Below are 20,116 nucleotides of genomic sequence, written 5' to 3' on the forward strand. Positions count from 1 at the left end.
GTAGGCATACTTGTCTTGTTCCTGATTTTAGTGGAAATGCTCTCAGTTTTTCACAATTGATTATGATGTTAGCTGTAGGCTTAATCTATATGGCCTTTATTATGTTGAAGTATATTTCCTCTATGCCCACTTTCTGGAGAGTTTTTTTTAATCATAAATAGATATTGAATTTTTTCAAAAGTTATTTTGCGTTTATTAGATGATCATGTGGGGTTTTTTTGTTTTTTGTTTTTTTTTGAGGTACACGGGCCTCTCACTGTTGTGGCCTCTCCTGTTGTGGAGCACAGGCTCCGGACGCACAGGCTCAGCGGCCATGGCTCATGGGCCTAGTCGCTCTGTGGCATGTGGGATCTTCCTGGACCAGGGCATGAACCCGTGTCCCCTGCATCAGCAGGTGGACTCTCAACCACTGCGCCACTAGGGAAGCCCTGATCATGTGGTTTTTATTCTTTAATTTGTTAAAGTGGCTTATCACAATGATTGATTTGCAGATATTGAACCATCCTTTCATCCCTAGGATAAATCCCATTTGATCATGGTGTATGATCATTTTAATGTATTGCTGGATTCAGTTTGCTAATATTTTGCTGAGGATTTTTGAACCTATGTTCATCAGTGGTATTGGCCTATAATTTTCTTTTTTTGTGATATCTTCATCTGGTTTTGCTGTCAAGGTGATGCTGGCCTCATAGAATGAGTTGGGAAGCATTCTCTCCTCTGAAATTTTTTGAATTGTTGAGAAGGCTGGGTGTTGACTCTTTTCTAAAAATTTGGTAGAATTCACCTCTGAAGCCATCTGGTCCTGGATTTTTGTTTGTTGGGAGTTTTTAAATTACTGATTCAATTTCATTACTGGTAATTGATATTTTTTATTATTGGTAGTTTTTATTTCTTTTTGGCTCAGTCATGGGAGATTGTACATTTTTAGGAATTTGTCCATTTTTTCTAGGTTGTCCATTTTATTGGCCTATAGTTGTTCATTTTATTGGCCTATAGTCTCTTATGATTTTTTTGTATTTATGTGGTGTCAGTTGAAACTTCTTCATTTCTGATTTTACTGATTTGGGGCCCCCTCTCTTTTTTTCCTTGATGAATCTGGTTAAAAGTTTATCAATTTTGTTTATCTTTTTAAAGAACCAGCTCTAAATTTCATTGATCATTTCTAATTTTTTCTTTTTAATTTCTACTTCATTTATTTCTGCCCTGATCTTTATTATTTCTTTCCTTCTACTAACTTTGGGTTTTGTCCATTCTTTTTGTAATTCCTTGTTCCTTTAGGCGTAAGGTTAGGTTGTTTGAGATTTTTCTTGTTTTGTAAAGTAAGCTCAATCACTTTAAACTTGCTTCTTGGAACTGCTTTTGTTGTGCCCATAGATTTTGGATCATTGTTTTTTGTTTTCATTTGTCTCCAGGTACTTTTTAATTTCTTCTTTGATTTCTTCAGTGATCCATTGGTTGTTAAATAGCATATTGTTTAGTCTCCACATGTTTGTGGTTTTGCAGTTATTTTTCTTGTAGTTGATTTCTAGTCTCATGGCATTGTGGTAACAAAAGATATTTGATATGCTTTCAATTTCCTTAAATTTACTGAGGCTTGCTTTGTGGTCTAGCATGTGATCTGTCCTGGAGAATATTTCATGTGCACTTGAAAAGAATGTGTGTTCTACTGCTTTTGGTTGGAATGCTCTCTTTATATCAAGTGCGTTTGGTCTAATATGTCATTTAAGGCCAGTATTTCCTTATAAATTTGTCTGGATGATCCGTACTTTGACAAGTTAAACTCCTCTACTACAATTGTGTTACTTCCTAGTTCTCCCTTTATGTCTATTAATATTTGTTTTCTGTATTTAGGTGGTCCTATTTTGGTACATATACATTTACATTTTTATATAATCTTGGATTGATATCTTGATTATTATATAATATCCTTCTTTGTCTCTGGTAACAGTTTTTGTTTTAAAATCTATTTTGTCTGATAAAAGTATTGCTACTCTGGCTTTCTTTTGATTTCTATTTTCATAGAATACCTTTTTCCATCCCTTCACTTTCAGTCTGAAATGATATGAAATGAGTGTCTTGTAGGCAGCATATATACAGGTCTTGTTTTTGTATCCATTTAGCTGCACTATGTCTTTTGATTGGAGCAGTTAATCCATTTCCATTTATAGTAATTATTCATATGTATGTGCTTATTGCCACTTTAATTGCTTTTGGTTTGTTTTTGTAGGTTTTTTTTTTCCTTTCTTCTTCTTTGGTTCTCTTCCTTTGTAATTTGTTGACTATCTTTAGTGTTATGTTTGAATTCCTTTGTGTGTGTGTGTGTGTATCTATTTTAGATTTTTTATTTGTGGTTACCATGAGGTTTATATATAGCAGTCTCTCTATATATGTGGTTATTTTAAGCTGCTGATTTCTTAATTTCAAATGCATTTTAACAGCTAAGCATTTTTACTCCCCTCCTTTCATAATTACTGTTTTTCATATCAAATTTTCATCTATTTGTTTTTCTGTATTCCTTAACTGCTTATTGTGGATTTAGATCATTTTACTACTTTTGTCTTTTAACCTTCCTACCAGCTTTGTGTACATGGTTGATATAAGACCTTTAGTATATGTTTGCCTTTACTGATGAGCTTTTTCCTTTCTTAATTTTCATGTTCCAGCTGTTGCCTTTCTTTCTTCACTTAGAGAAGTCCATTAAAAATTTCTTGTAAAGCTGTTTTGGTGGTGCTGAACATTTTTCGTTTTTGCCTGCCTGTAAAACTTTTGATTTTTCCATCAAATCTGAATGATAGCCTTGCCTGGTAAAGTGTACTTTGTTGTAGGTTTTTCCCTTTCATCACTTCAAATATATCATGCCATAGTCTTCTGGCCTGCAGAGTTTCTGCTAAAAAGTCAGCAGATAGCTTTATGGGAGTTCTCTTGTATGTAACTTGTTGCTTTTCCTTTGTTGCTTTTAATATCCTCTCTTTGTAATTAAAATGGAAACAATTAAAGATAATGTGTCTTTGCATGGTCCTCTTTGGGTTGATCCTGTTTGGGACTCTACGTGGTCCTGGACTTTGATGTCTTTTCCTTTCCCAGGTTAGGAAAGTTTTCAGCTATCATGTCTTCAAGTATGTTCTCTGCCCCTTTCTCTCTCTCTTCTCCTTCTGGGACACCTATAATATGAATGTTAGTATGCATGATGTCCTGCAGGTTTCTTAAGCTGTCCTTATTCCTTTTTATTCTTTTTTATGTTCAGCATCAGTGATTTTGACTACTCTGTCTTCCAGCTTGCTGATTCATTCCTCCATATCATATAGTCTACGTTGATTCCCCCTAGTGTATTTTTTTTAATTGGGGTATAGTTTTTTTAATAATGTTGTGTTCTTCTAGTGTATATTTCATTTCAGTTATTATATTCTTTATTTGTGTTTGCTTGTTGTTTATATTTTCTCTTTGTTTAAAAAATTCTAACTTCTATCTTCTACTCTGTTCATTCATTCTTCTCCTGATTATTTTGGTCATCTTTATGATTATTACCCTGAACTCTTTCTCTGGTAGATTGCCTGTCTCCACTTCATTTCGTTCTCTTTTGGGGCTTTATCTTGTTCCCTCATTTGGAACATATTCCTCTGTCATCTCATTTTGCCTAACTTGCTGATTTTATTTTGATGTATCTGGTAGATTGGTTATGTTTCCCAGCCTTGAAGAAGTGGCCTTTTGTAGGAGATATCCTATGAATCCTAGAAGTGCACTCTCCTCTGGTTGCCTGAGCTATATGCTCCAGGGGTGCCCCCTCTGTGGGCTGTTGATCCTTCTGTTGTGGCAGGCTGACAGGTGTGGCAGCCCCCAGTCTGGTTGGTTGCTAAGCCCTTCTTTTGTGGAGGCTGCTGGCTGCTTGTAGGAGAGGCCAAGTCACAAGGCAGCTGGCTGTGGAACCCTGGGAGTCCTTGGGGCTACTGCTGGCTCACTGGTGGGCAGAGTCAGGGTCCAGGAGATTCCAATACTATGTTGAATAAAAGGAGTGAGAATAGGTATCCTTGTCTTATTCCTGATCTTAGAGGAAAGGCTTTCAGTTTTTCACCATTGAGTATGATGTTGGCTATAGGTTTGTCATAAACGGCCTTTACTATGTTAAGATATGTTCCCTCTATACCCACTTTGTTGATAATTTTTATCATAAATGGAAGTTGACAAATTGATTTTGAATGGAGTAGTCAAAATCAGTATGCATGTGAATCCCATAGATAAGTATTATTGTACTCCCTACATACAAACTAAAATGCTGATTAAATTATGGCCATTATTTATTAAATTAAAGAAAACAAAGAAAAATTCTAATCAACTTGGTATTTGTAAAACCGAACAGTGCAATATACCTATGTATAAGTTTAATCGGTTGTATATTCAGCAATGCAGAGTGGAACTGAAAAATTGAAGAGAATGTCCTAGAAAAATTAAAAACTGTTTTATAGTGAGTGAAAAGAAAAACAGTATTAATTTTGCAGAAAATTATATCTATATTGTCATGGATGATCTTGAGATGCATATAGAATATAGTGAAAAGTATCAGAGAACAAGATATATGGAAGACTGAATATGGGAAATAAAAAATAACAATAACTGATATCCTAGAAGTGAACAGAATGAGAATTCCAATATGATAATACTATTCCTATAATTCTAATAAAACTTTCTGAAATGGAAAAAGACCTGAATTTGAATATCAAAATGACCCATGACTTATGAGGAAAAAAAAGAAGAGGAGTTAGATGAGATTAAAAAGTAAAGAACAAAAAATACAAGAATATAGAGAGAATAAGTATATTTTACATTGAAAAAACAAATCAGACTGTTGTTAGCTATTTGTTTCACAGTATTGAATGCCAGAATACCATGAGCAAAAATAACTGAAACAACTTAAGTGCATACAAATAGACAATCAGACAAGTAAATTATTTTATATCAATGATAAAATAACTTGTGACAGTTAAAGTAATAATAAAACACTAGTATACTAATACAGACAATTGTGGAAAATGTCCATGAATTAATTTAAACTAAAGTGTTTCAATTGTATGTTTATTTCTCTCTGTGTTTCATTCTGTACATTTTATTCAGGTCTATATTCTTATTTTTAATTTCCTACAGCTGTGCCTAAGCTAGTGTTTGATCTATCTACTGAGATTCTAACTTCAATAATTTTGTTTTTCAATTGTAGAAGTTAATTTGGGTTATTCAAATGTTATACATTCAGACTTTGCTTTTTTGTTTGCTGAGTTTGCTTTGTTTGTAAATGAGCTAGTTCAAACACAAAAGGGTAGATATAAACAACCTACAGAAGAGAAAGATAAGAACAGCTGTGAAACAAAAAATCTAAAATATTGATTGCTTTAAATTGTTGTTAAAAACAAAAATAGTCTTTAATATTTTTTCCACTTCTTTCATTTTACTAAGACTTTTGAGGCTTCAGAAAAATCAAATTTTATGACCAAGGCACATAATTAGTGACAGAAATTATATTAGAACTTTGTTCTTTTGATTCTCAGTTTAGTTTTAATTCTTTCATAACTTCAGCAGGAGTGTTCAGAGCACTGTAATGTTTTAGGATGCTCAATGTACTTTGAATACGTGTAATAATACAATGTAAAATAGGACAGTGTTTGGGACTTCCCTGTGGTCCAGTGGTTAAGACTCTGTGCTTCCAATGCAGGGGGCCTGGGTTTGATCCCTGGCTGAGGAACTAGTATCCCACATGCTGTGTGGCATGGCAAAAAAAAAAAGACAATGTTTCAGTGTTATCTAAATTTGACCTACTTAAACCTAGCATGCTAGCAAAAATAAGCATTCATTAAACACCCATTAATGTTTACTTTATAGCACTTACAGAAAAATTAAGATATGTGCTTTTTACAAAGCTAACTAGAGATGTCTAAATTCATAACTTTATTTTATGTTTAAATATTTCCATTGCTCAGTCAGAAAAGCTTGTAGGTGTCCCATTGATGTATTTTTTAAAAACCCATTGAAGTTTTTAATAATGTTTTTTTCATATATATAACCCAATATTTAGTGCCTAGCCTGGCAGATATCAAGTCTTCAATACATATTGAATAAATGAATGATTTCTTGAAGAAAAGACAGAAAAAAAACTATTATTCATGCCTTGACAGTAATTAGATAAATGGACACCTCAGGAACACTTTTTCATCCTCAGTTTCCACATCTGTAAAATGACATATTTGGACAATGTCATGGATCCCAAATAGTTTTTAAATTGTTCACTAATTCTGATTGAGAATAGTTTCATGGCACTGATTTTGTGATAATGAATATGCTGGTGCGTCTAGGCTCAGCTAGGAAAAGCATCATGTTCAGTTAGTGACATGTATCATGTACACAGGATAAGAGGTCATATATGAACCACACATTTTTCTACATATTAGGGGGCACATTCAAAGACATTACTACCCATTTCATGAGTGGACCAATTGTTCTGTTTCAGAGGTCATTTCTAGCTCTGATCGTCAATAATTTGGGGGTCCTCTTATTCTTCTCCTTTTCTCTTGTTCATTCTTTCTAATATAACAACACATTGCTAGCTCCATTTCACCAAAATGTACTAATCTATAAAAAACAATAACTTTTACACACTTTACTGGGAGTTTAAAAAATAGCTTAAGGGGTATGTGGAGGAAATAGATGGTCAGTTGGAGTACCTTATTTAGTTCACTGATTCTCAAAATTTTCCACCCCATAGTATAATACAAACAAAAGAGAATGAAATGCTTGAGGACCAAGTCTGTTTTTTGCTACAGATTCCTCAGCTATTCAGGGAAATTACACCTGACTATTACCTGAAAATAAAATCTTTGACTTTTTTTTTGTTTTTTAGTTCCAGAAAACTAAATTATTTTATTATTCAAATGAGGCTCACTACTACTGTTTTCAATATATTTTAAAATAAATTTGTAAATTCTAAAGAAAGAAAAGAAAAAAGAAAGAAATGGAAATTTGAACCTTAGTTCTTCATAGTATCTTAGAGCTGATGGAGACCTGTAAAGCATCATTTTATCAATGCATCCTCCCTGTCCTCATAACTGCTGTATTTCTCAGTACCTAGCCCAGTGCTGGGTGGGCATGCATTAGGTGCTCAAAGGGCAAATATAGCTATTGTTTGAATGAATGAATCAACCTGCTCTTGGTCACCTACAGGTGGTACCTCAGAGACAAGAGCACACTTTGGTTGGAAGGGGAGAGGGGAGCATGCCTCCTCATCCCTCTCCTGAGAGGCTCAATTAATACATGGATTGAAAGTTAACTCTTCCTTCAAAGTACAACTAAAATAACGCCTTCTTTTTGAAGTCTTCTTTAATACATCTGAGATGTAATAAATCATCATTTCTCTATGTTCCTGTAACAGTTTTTTTTTTCTTATTCCATCGTGACTGCTTTGTATTATAGGCAGTTGTTTAAAAACTCCTAATTCTAAATTTTAAACTAATTGAGGGCGATGATTGGGTCCTACTCATTTTGTTAAATCTTAGAAGAATAATAAGAAAATATTGTTTTTTAATTAATGAAGAGACTTGAAGTTCACTGATGGTCCAGTTAGAGTCCCCTAAATTAGTCAGAGGTGGAGATGAATCAGGGAAGGAAAGTGGAGACTCTGAAGTAGGTAACTATAGCACCCAAACTGCTTTCCTTCCAAGAGACCTCTGAAGCAATTTCTTCATTCAAACTGCAGTAGCAAAGAAAGTCAACACATTTCACATTTTTTCTCTGAAAGATTTTCACTTCAGAAAAGAAAATATGGGTTATTCCTACTATGACTGATCTAACCAAAAAGAGATTTTGTTTGTTTGATTTTTAAAGTGTGTGGGAGTGATGCTTGGAATCATTAAATAAATACTGATTCTGAATGCAAATTTAGAGATAGAGTGATTGAATATTAAAGCTAGGTTGGATTCTGGAGATGACCCAAGTCAATTGAGTGATTTTCTAAGTGGGAAACTTAATATCCAGAAAGATTTAGAGATTTGTCTGATAACAGAAATAAACAGCCCTGAACATGTAAGAAACTGACATAAGCTCATCTGGGAAGTTTTCAAAGTTAAAGCGACTTTTCTAGAACTGATGGGCAAATTTATCAGCTTTTCCAAGATGAGAAATCATATTTCAAAAATTCCTAAGTCATGTATAAACACTCAGGAGATCAAGGAAAAAATAAGGCTTTATTTTGAAAATATCTCTGCAGCCTGAAAATGAGAATAGAAGCTTTTCCTCAGGCAAAGGGAAGATTTCTAACTCCTGGAGAGCTAATAAGAGCCTCAGAAGGCAATGATAATAGACATTCCAAATTCCGTGGAACTTGAAGGCCCCTCTAGCATTTGTGGACACTTAACTTATATTAAAAAATGTAATTCAGGGCTTCCTAAATTTTTATCTTTCCCTGCTTTCCTTTCTTCTATCTCCTTTACCTTATGATATTTATAAACACATGCTAAAGCATGCATTTCCAGTCTCTACTAGGTAAATATTTTTTCCACATTCTTAATTTAAAACATGGAAAAAACAACCACCTTTTCTTTTAAAAAATGTTAAATTAAGTTTCCTTTGGCTTGCATGTAACATTTGATTAATTTTTTTCTTTCTGTGTGTCAGAACATTTGTAGAAAGGGAAGTTTTCCACCCTACGTTAAAAAGGCTTTTAAAACAGGACAAATGTAAGCTTAATTTCAAGTTGGCTGCGATTTCTGTAAACTCTTTCTTGTTTGTTTCATTTATAAGGACCATGTGAAAATTTGCTTAAAGGTGCAGGAAACTGGGTGTCAGGAGAAGCACTTGGTAGAGACAAATCAGTATTAAACTTAAATGATATGGATCAATTTTTTTCCTTTACAATAAGAACTCTGCTTGGAAATTGCTTGCTATGACATGGATGTTAAGACTTTGGATTCCATCTGAAGTACTTGATTGAAGAAATTAAGAATGATCTCAATACAAGACTTCTTTGCTTATAACTTGCTCCTTAAGTTAGATAACACTTTATTCTCACAGTTTTGCACTACTTTTCAAGGACTGAACATTCCAGCCTCCAAGTGTTTGTCATCATTTGCACCCCCTTTTTCTAATTCTGATATATATCATGGTGAGATTGCACGCCAGTGGATCTGCTTTATCACACTTTAGGTGTAAATATAGTCCTGAGAATTTTCCTAGTTGAATCTTAACTGTCAGTTAAATATTTTTCTAACCTAAATTATGCAAAACCCAGATGATCTTCAGACCTAAATATGTTTTATTACAGGTTTGTATTCCCTATTGGTGTTCATTGCTTCTGCCATAATTGCTTTCCCTGCTGGAGTTATGGGTTTGAATCATGGCCATAATACCTAGTTATTTACAGAAATGAAGATAAAGTAGGAGAGGCTGATCATTTCAAAAGAAGAAACTAATTAGGCTATAGAAAAGCTGGATTGTTTGTTGAGAAATTTTTGTCCAAATAAGAACTCAAAAGTTATTTTTCTTTAAATTTTTATTTATTCCCCTCCTATTAAAAAAAAGGCAGCAGCAACAACATAGCTCGGACACTAACTCTTCCTAGCTATGCACTGTTTTAATAATTTACTTCATACAGCTCTAATTCCTGTAGAGAACTCAGGACTGTGCAGTTGTCATTGAATTAGCTTGTATAATTTATAATAAAACAAACAGACTTAAGGCTGTTTACTTCTTCACAACTAAAAGGGAAAAAAAATTGTCCTACAAAGTTCATCGTTCTGTGATTTATAGTGATTTCTTCTTTTCCTTCTCTTGCAGTTTCCTTCCTGGTTCGTCTACTATAATACATCCCACATGATCATGGTTTCAAATTGCACAATTATTTTATTGTAGTTTGAATCAAATTCAGGGTGAAAGTTATATAGACTTTTGATATTAGAAAATATGTAAATGAGATAGTATCATTCATATTATATATTGAGGCATTTCAGGAACAAAGAGGTCAAATACTTGGTTGAAAGTCAGTAAGTCAGTTATAGCATCTCTCATTACTCAATTAGCTTAGCCCAGTTTGAAAATGTAGTGCCATTTATGCATGTTCTCTTTGTTTGATGCACTTTCAGTTGGTTAGCACTCTCCAGACCTTCTAATCTGGAGTTACTCTCCTTTCTTATTAGGTCTTCAACTTTCATATAGAAGTCAGATTCATACATTCATTCTAGGAGTAAATACTTTTTATTTGATAAATAATGTTGAACTCAGCTACATGCCAGGCATTCTGCCAGGTACTCAGGATTCAAAGATGAGCAAAACAGATTTGATCCGACCAGGAGTTGCCATCTGGTCATTTGTCTCTTTTTTTAATATCTGAATCCTCCATTAGACTGTAAGCTTCATGGGGTCAGATGTTTTTCTTGTGTACCGTTGTATGTCCTCTGGCCAGTAGAGTGGTGCTATAATATTAACTGAACGAAAGAGGAGAGGAGTAGTACGAGTTTAAGTAAGACAATTTTGGCTGTGGAGAGGGGAGGGAAGAGGGAGAATTTGACACTCAAGGCACTGCTAGCATCAGTCTTGGCAGTGCTCTGCTGCCAAAGGGAGTGGAAAGGTCCAGGCAGAAGAAAGACGGAAGCCCCCAGCAATGTGAAGCCCTGAGAGAACTGTCTCAGAAAAACATCCATTACCAAACAGGTAAGCAATAGTTACAGGAAGATGTCTTATTTAGAGAGCAAAGATCATTTGGAAACAGGTAGGAGAAGAGAGAAGCAACCACAAACCCATTGTTGATGGGATCAGTTGGAACGCAGTTTTAAGTAAAGAAAAGCTCTGCTCAGCACGTGTATTCCACATCCCAAAGGCTTTAGTAAAAGTCTCTTATCCCCTACTAAAAGATGAAATGTGCCCGTGTTAAAATGACCAAATTTAAAATTCTCCAATTGAAGTTCTATGAGAACTTTTTCCAAGGTTATACCCTAATGATTAAGCAATCTATAAAAATAATGGGTGTAAAGATGATTTGTGTGTGAGTGTGTGTGTGTATATAGCAAGTGTGGGCTATAATGGAATGACATTAAAATATTATGGTTCTTACATTGTATGCTTTTCCTTTTCCCTCATTCCCACCCGTATTAGAGTTCTCCAGAGAAACAGAATCAATAGGATGCAATGGGTGGATCTACATATCTATCAATTTATTTACTTATTTTAAGGAATTGGCTCATATGATTATGGAAGAATGTCAAGATCTGAAGCTGACAAGCTGAAGACTCAGGAGAGCCAATGGTCAACTTCCAGTCGGAAGGCAAGAGAAGAGCTGTGTTCCAGCTCAAAGACGGGTAAGTGCAGAGAGCTAATTCTTTCTCCCTTACTCTTTTTTTTTTTTTAACGTCTTTATTGGAGTATAATTGCTTTACAATGGTGTGTTAGTTTCTGCTTTATAACAAAGTGAATCAGTTATACATACACATATGTTCCCATATCTCTTCCCTCTTGCATCTCCCTCCCTCCCACCCTCCCTAGCCCACCCCTCTAGGTGGTAACAAACCACCGAGCTGATCTCCCTGTGCTATGCGGCTGCTTCCCACTAGCTATCTATTTTACGTTTGGTAGTGTATATATGTCCATGCCACTCTCTCACTTTGCCCCAGCTTACCCTTCCCGCTCCCCATATCCTCAAGTCCATGCTCTAGTAGGTCTGTGGCTTTATTCCCGTCTTACCCCTAGGTTCTTCATGACCTTTTTTTTTTCCCTTAGATTCCATATATATGTGTTAGCATACGGTATTTGTTTTTCTCTTTCTGACTTCTTTTTTTTTTTTTTTTTTTTTTTTTTTTTGCGGTACGCGGGCCTCTCACTGTTGTGGCCTCTCCCGTTGCGGAGCACAGGCTCCGGATGCGCAGGCTCAGCGGCCATGGCTCACAGGCCCAGCCGCTCCGCGGCATGTGGGATCCTGCCAGACCAGGGCACGAACCCATGTCCCTGCATCGGCAGGTGGACTCTCAACCACTGCGCCACTAGGGAAGCCCTCTGACTTACTTCTTAATGTTCTATTCACGTCAACAGATTCGATGAGGCCCGCCTCCATTGGGGATGACAATCTTCCTTACTCAGTCTCCTGATTCAAATGCTAATCTCACCCAGAAACACCCTCATACACACTTGGAACAATGTTGAACTATCTGGCTCCTGTGGGCCAGTCAAGTTGACATACAATTAACCACGACAAACCTTTTATCTAGAGGTATGTAAGGAAATAACCAAGATACACTCTAATCCTACCATTTTTACAACATAATTTTGCAGTTTTGAATGAATGAAAGTTTTGTAGTCTTTATTATTAGTGCACCAGAACACACTAAAATGTCCGTATGCCATCACCATCAGCGAAGTAAAATACAACAATCCAGCCAACTAACATTTTATAGCTGTGATATCCACAGGAGGTGGTATTTAATGACTCAGTGAACCTGCCAGGAAATGAGAGATGTTTAAACTTATAAAGGGTTGCTATTGATTAGATTGAATGTTTGTCAGACTATTTAGCAAGGTAGACCACTAGTTTATAATATTCAAATTGAGGATATTTATATATTAATGAACAACATAGCAAAAAGTAGTGATTTCCTTTACTGGAAAGAATCGAGACCTTTTAAAATTAAGCTTTTTTTGGGCTCCCCTGGTGGCGCAGTGGTTGAGAGTCCGCCTGTCGATGCAGGGGACACGGGTTCGTGCCCCGGTCCGGGAGGATCCCACATGCCGCGGAGCGGCCGGGCCCGTGAGCCATGGCCGCTGAGCCTGTGCGTCCGGTGCCTGTGCTCCGCAACGGGAGAGGCCACAACAGGGAGAGGCCCACGTACCAAAAAGTAAAAAAATAATAAATAAATAAATAAATTTAAGCTTTTATGACTTAGTTATGTTCAAATATGTACATTCCCATTCAAAGCAGCACCTCTGGAGAAAAACGTACTGAACAATGCTGCTACTGTTCGGAAGACGTTCATATTACCACACAAGGAAATATTTCTAGCTGTTTAATTATTTTCTCCCACCTCTGAAACCAGCAGAATTTTTCCATGTAATTTCTTTTCTTACTTGTCTTGGTGCTAGTGACCTTTGGCCATTACTTGGTAGAAGGTTCACCCTTACTTAGGATGTCAAAATAATGAACCACAGCTTTGAAGGTAAACCAAGAGAAGTTCCAAGACAGGACTAAGCAGTAGCAGCACTACTGAACTATATATATGTGCAGCCCCATAACACTAACTTGAAGGCAGGTGGCGGGAAAGAAAGGAAATGGGGATGAGAATCAGAAAATGTTATTTTCAGCTATGCTGCTGACTTCCTGTCAGAATGGATGCTCCTCTTTTCCCTCCTCTCCTCCTCTTCCTTCTCATTGTTTGACACCTGTGTGGTTCCAGCTGAATTAACTCAACTCTGCCTCCAAGAGTGTGTTCCGAAGGACTCAAAGGCAGGTAATTCCAATTTCTCTTGTCAGAGTTCTTATTGTTGTTTTTTTTTTTTTTTTAAGAAGATGTTGGGGGTAGGAGTTTATTAATTAATTTTTGCTGTGTTTGGTCTTCGTTTCTATGTGAGGGCTTTCTCTAGTTGTGTCAAGCAGGGGCCACTCTTCATCACGGTGCGTGGGCCTCTCACTATCGCGGCCTCTCTTGCTGCGGAGCACAAGCTCCAGACGCGCAGGCTCAGCGGCCATGGCTGACGGGCCAAGTTGCTCCGCGGCATGTGGGATCCTCCCAGACCAGGGCTCGAACCCATGTCCCCTGCATTAGCAGGCAGATTCCTGCATTAGCAGGCATATTCTCAACCACTGTGCCACCAGGGAAGCCCCAGAGTTCTTATTGAAGCGATTGATAGTTAACCAGTTACCACGCCTAAGATAACAGGTACATAGTTTTCGGTTGTTATTTTGTTTTACCAGATTTATTCCATCAGACTAAAGAGAAGGACTTTTACTCTATACTTAGGGGAAAGATAGGACGAAACGCATTGCCCAGATTGGGACTGGCAGCTTTGTTGTGTAAGGACAAATACAAAATAAAAATAAGAAGCCTAAATTTTCCTGTTGAAAATAAGAGAAGTGACTTTTCTCCTTATTTTCCTGGAGCATTTACCTTAGGAAACTTGTAAGTTCTTTCTCTGCCTGTTTGAAAGTATGTAAATCCTTTTAAAAGCCAAATAAGACTTAGGCCGGCTTTGTGACCCCAGAATGTCTTTTTCAAGTACCTGAGAGCCATCTCTTTGATGGCTATCTCTCAATCAATTTCTGTGTGAAGGTAGGAGCCTAATTTTGGCAGGGACACTCACTCTAAATAGCAAAATTACCTCTGGTCATAAAGATATGAGAATTTTACTGTTCCTTTGAATAAAGTCAATTAGCTAACACAGATGGTCACCCCCCATTACCAAGTGAATTTAGGATGAGCTATATGTGACAAATGTGCTGTTCTCTTACTTGACTAGTTATTTATCTTGAGAACATGTGTAATGGATTGTATCTTCTTGGCTATATAAAAGGGTGAGATTTCTGTTTGCCTTTGCAATCTCTTAGTGACTCTCTGTGGTGTATGTCACATTCTGGTATAATGCTTATTATATTTCCCCAATAGTTGTGACCATGAGGAAAGCAAATTTGAGGATAAAGCCAACATGTGGAGGAAGACAGGGCTAAGAGAAGCACAGAAGAATGGAGCTAGTGCCTTGGCTGAAATATTGCTGAATATTTAGACTTTCTTTAGACTTCTAATTAAATGAATGAAGACATTCCTTTAAGGACTTAAGCCAGGTGGAATTAGGTGTATTGTTACTCACAACTGAAAGCATTCTGAGCATTTCTCACACATATTTAACCCCTGGGATGAGAATCTAAAATGCCTATGAACATCTTGTAGGACTAGTGTTTTACAGAACACTCTTGAAAAGTTAATTGTCTATTTATTTAACAATTTTAATCATCACAGAGCCTTTCCTTTGAGATATATCATCACTTATTTAACCAGTTTACTCTTTAGGACATTATTTACAGTTTCCACTATTATAATAAATGTACACTTTTTTTTTGTGTGCATTTCCATATGCCCATCAGTGTCCATGTTCTCAGGATAAATTCCTAGAAATCCGTTTATTAGGTTTAAGGGTATACAGACTTTTATAGCTTATTGAATGTAAATTTTTGAAATATCAGGGAAAAAACTGGACTGTAGTACTAATTCTCATAACTGAATAATTCTTAAGCAACATGACTCAATGGCCTAATAAAAAACAATTAGGAATAAATGTCGACTATAGTAACATGATAACATAGATTTTGTTAGAATAAAAACATAAAAGAATGAACAATGGAAAAATAAAGCATCAAATGATCATTTTAACTCTTCTGCATATAAGGAAGACCGGGTTTACACTTTTACTGGTGATCCTTCCTGAGAGTAGCACATACTATTTGGCTAATAATATAATCTAATTCATCCACACCTGAGAAATTTTATTTTCACATATTCCTCCCAGAAGGAACTAAAATGAACTGAATCAGTGTAATGACAAGAAAAAGAAAACAAAAAAAAAGCAGAGTTTTGATTCCAGGTTAAAAGTAAAAATTGATACTTATACCCATGTCTTCTTAAAATGATGTTCCAGTAATTTCAATTTGCTTTAACCTAAAAACAATTTTTAAAAAGTGTGTTTCATTGTCTCACTATGACTATAAGTCATATTGGTGTAAATAGGATTCTGTTCCTTGTAGTTTGGGGAATGAATTTTGAAGTTTGAGCACAGCTGTAAGTAAGTTTATTATAATCTTTGTTGCACTTAACCCATCACAACGTATGCTTAAAGTTTGCAAAAATAGACTGAAACATCATCTCCTGCCAGAATGGGAATTTTTTACATCATGCCAATTGAGCAGATGCGCTGAACATATGTAGATAGTCAATGGCTAAGAGTTTGGTGGCTGTCTATAGAAGCAAAGGTATCTTTGTCATGGGGATGTTAGTCTTTGCTTTTTTGGTTAGGTCAACCTCTATGCATTTGGTTTTCCTGATTATATATAATGAGGATACTAAACCACAATTTCTGAGGCTTTTTTTTGTCATTATATTTCCATTTGGTTCAAGTAACCAGAGGAGAGAAATATAAATTCTAACAATGACATATTAGGAAATATTCATATAGAAGATACAATCTGTGCTCAGTATTGAAGAATGTTTAAGGAAGGTTTTAACGGGCAGAGATACCAATGCATAACCCTTCAATGAGGAATAGATGGATGGAACTAACACAAGTGGAAAAGCTACTTAAGTTGGGAAAAGACCAAATTATCTATATTTAAGGCTCTTGGTACGATTATGGATTATTTTAGTTTAAAGTTTCTCTCAGCATTGTTTTCTAATTATTCCATGTAAATTAAGCCACTTAGAACTAGTGATGCTAATTTATTTATTTTGGTGCTGTATCATAGTCCATTGTATATATGTACTATGATTTAATTATCTATCCCTTTATTGACAGGTATTTGCATTATTTTCATTTTCCCCTATTACAAACAATGCTAGTGGATGTCTCTGTGCATATATCTTACGTGAATATGTGAGAATATGCTGAGAAATGGAACTGTTGGGCTGTAGGATATGCTTATTTTCAACTTGAGATATTGCCAAATTACCCTCCAAACCCAATTTATACTCCCACTAGCTGTGTATGAGATTTTCATTCCCAGTTCCTATCATTTGGAGTTAATATAATTTTTCCAATATAATGGATTTGAAATGACATCTCATCTTGTTTTGCATTTTCTTTTCTCCACCACTAATGATGTCTGTATCTGTCTTCTTTGTCTTCTTCCTTGAGTTAGCCATACCCATATCCTTTGTGCCTTTTCTATGGGATTATCATATTCTTATTGACTGATAGAGATTATTTGAATTTTTTCTATTGCCTGTAGTGCATGTTGGTTGTATTTTTCAGTTTATTTCTCTTAACTTTATAGTCCTTTTTACTGTAGCAGTTTTGTTTTAGAGGAAAACAAACTTTATGGTCCTTGTACTTTTATGGTCCTTTTTACTATAGCTGTTTTGTTTTCAAGGAAAACCTTCCCCGCCCAAATTTTATAATAGTATTTATTATAGTTTTAAAGTTTTTAAAAAATTTTCTTGTTTAGGTCTTTGTCATATACCTAGTAATTTTGTGCATGGTTTGACACAGGCATCTAATTTTATAATAGAAATGGATTGCTCTGACACTGTTTACTAAGAAGTAACTACTTTTCCCCTCTGATTTTTAATGCCTTCTCTTTTTATTCTCTTATTCAGTGCTCTATTTTTTCCTATTGATCTATCTTTCCCTGAGCCAATAGCACACATTTTAATTACTATAGCTTTATAATGTCTCGATATCTGATTAAAGCAAGTCACTCCAACCTGTGCGCCTTCAAAATATCATGCTTAATCTGGTCTTTAGCTCTTTCATGTAAATGTTAGAAATTGCTGGAGACATTACAAAGGATCTTGATTATAATTGCATTGTATTTTGTGATTACTTATGAAAAATATGACTGAAGATGTAAATTCCTTTCAAATTAAAGGTTGTCCATGTATCTATCTTACCATTCAGACATTTTCAGGTTTATCCAGGTATAATTTAGAGTAAAATATACTCTTTAGGTGTGCAGTTAAATGAATTTTTGACAAATGTATCAAGTCACATAACCACTATCTCAGAATATAGAACATTTCCATCACTTCCAAAAGTTTGGGGCTAACCTGCTCCCCTACCACTATCTCCTGGTAACCACTGATCTAATGTCTGTCCCTATAGTTGTGTCTTTCTCAGACTATCAATCAATCATATAAATGGAATCATACTGTGTGTCTGACCTTCTTCAGGTAGCATAATGCTTTTAAGATATGTCCATGTCATTTTATGTAACAGTAAATTCACTTTTTAGTGCTGGGTGATATTCCATTGAATAGACATACCATATTGTTTCCAGTTTGAGTGATGATTATGTAAAAAAGCAGTCCTAAATATTCACTCACAGGTTTTGTGTGGACATATCTTTTCATTTTTCTTGGGTAAATACCTAGGTGTTGAATTTCTGGATCATACAGTAAGAGTACTTTTAACTTTATAAAAACACTCATATTCATGATATGTACTTTCCAGATTTTTCCTTTATTTTATAATATCTTTATTAAAAATAATGTTTTCATTCCAGAATATGCCCCCTCAACATACTGTATTAGGTATTTGGCAATATGTTAACAAGATGCATTGGCTTTAATTTCTATATAGCATCTGTCATTTTATCTCAGATAATGATAATGCCAGGAGGTTTGAGTTAGATGAAAAGTACTTAATGTTTAGCATTTCTAGATTTAAATCTTAGCCTCGCACTTCTCATCTGTGTGCTTTTGAGTGATTCATTTTAACTTTTAAAGTATTAGTTTCCTCATCTTTTAAATGGAAACAGTAATATCTGATTTTTCTAAATTGTTAGTAAAGATCAAAGGAGATAATGCAATGCTAGTACTATACAAATAGGAGTTGGTGTTGGTGAATTTCTTTCCCTTATCCTTTTAAACCTCTATATGAAAAATGAGACTCTGATCAGATTACATAGGAAAGAGAATTTCTAGGATAAAACCATTTCCTCTACTAGTTAAAGTTAACATTTGCTTTAATTATGGTAAAAAACTTAGTTATTAAAAAGCTTAATTAGTAGCTAAAAGTAATTATTATCATAAGATACGACAAGTATTAAGAGCAAGACAGGTAACATTAAAGCCTTCTCATTTATACTATCTCTGTATCATATCTTGCTCTGCTTTAAATATTATTTTGTTAATAATTGCTTTGCTCATTTATGGGAAAAAATGCTTGAGAAACTTCCAAGTACCATACAATGTGCAAGCCACTCTAGAAGACAAGATTTCTGTCCTTCTATTCCAGTAAGGAATTTAGGCATATGAATTAACAATTACAATGCAACGTGATACATGCTGTTGCAGAGGCCTCTACATTTACTACTGATTTGCTGAGGTGGGTAGATAAAGTGTCAAAACTGGTAAATGAACTTCTGTATTATTTTCCTCAGGTTGATGGAGAAGGAAAAACTAGCATATGAAAGGTATAGTGATGTGGCTAAAAAAGCACTTTGATTAGAATTGTATGTTGTTTGGTATGGGACACAGTGTGTGCTGAAGAGTTGTGAATGATTAAAGGGTAGCCAAGCGACCAAATTATTAAGTGCCACATATGCCATATTAACATTTGGTGGAATGTTCATGATAGAAGTTGATCATCTTAAAAATTCCTGTCACTATTTTAGAGAGATGATATCTTGCCTTGGAGTTCTCCCAAAGTAGAACCTGAGGCAAGGGCTTTGGTGCAGATAGTTTACTCAGAAGTTATCCTAGGAATCAGGAGTACTCAGAAGTTATCCTAGGAATCAGGAGGAAAGGATGGAGGAGAGTGGGACAGGGAAGGAAGAAAGCCAAAAACAGTAATGTTGCTGATTTTTTTTTAACTTTTTAACCATGTTGCTGATTTTTGCTGCTCTAGGCAGTAGAGGGTCGATCCTGCAGGGACCTCTGAGAAGCACAGAGAATGACTTCCAGAACAATCTATCTAAAGGATAGGGGCTGGGACATTTATCCATTGACATGTATTCCATTGAATGTTTCCCCAGGGATGGTAACTTCCCAGAATATCCAGACTGTACCTGCCAGTTGCCTGAGTAGCCTCCACAGCTTCAAGAAAGACCCAAAGCAAAAAAGTGAAAAAATAATGGACATGCTTAGCATGGAAGTGTATGCTACAACTATGACTGAAATCTGAGCAGTATATTAACTCATTTGCTGCAGATGAGAAAACAGAGGTAAGATAAAGCCTAGGTTTTTTGTGGTTTTTTTTTTTTTGCGGTACGCGGGCCTCTCACTGTTGTGGCCTCTCCCGTTGCGGAGCACAGGCTCTGAACGCGCAGGCTCAGCGGCCATGGCTCACGGGCCCAGCCGCTCCGTGGCATGTGGGATCCTCCCAGACCGGGGCACAAACCGTGTCCCCTGCATCGGCAGGCGGACTCCCAACCACTGCACCACCAGCGAAGCCCAAGCCTAGG

The 20,116-nt window shown here is 35.8% G+C and overlaps 1 long non-coding RNA gene across 2 annotated transcripts in view; it reads left to right on the forward strand.

Annotated features, from left to right (window-relative positions):
* LOC141278188 (uncharacterized) overlaps nucleotides 1-19,910 on the forward strand; it is a 498,343-nt gene extending 478,433 nt beyond the window's left edge. For both annotated transcript variants that reach the window (XR_012330532.1, XR_012330533.1), the window contains 3 exons: nucleotides 9,808-10,680; nucleotides 11,199-11,324; nucleotides 19,688-19,910. This is a non-coding gene — a long non-coding RNA (uncharacterized lncRNA). The remainder of the gene's footprint in view (nucleotides 1-9,807; nucleotides 10,681-11,198; nucleotides 11,325-19,687) is intronic.
* The last annotated feature ends 206 nt before the right edge of the window (nucleotides 19,911-20,116 follow it).

This window comes from Tursiops truncatus, chromosome 3 (genome assembly GCF_011762595.2).
Source record: "Tursiops truncatus isolate mTurTru1 chromosome 3, mTurTru1.mat.Y, whole genome shotgun sequence".
Taxonomy (NCBI): Eukaryota; Metazoa; Chordata; class Mammalia; order Artiodactyla; family Delphinidae; genus Tursiops; species Tursiops truncatus.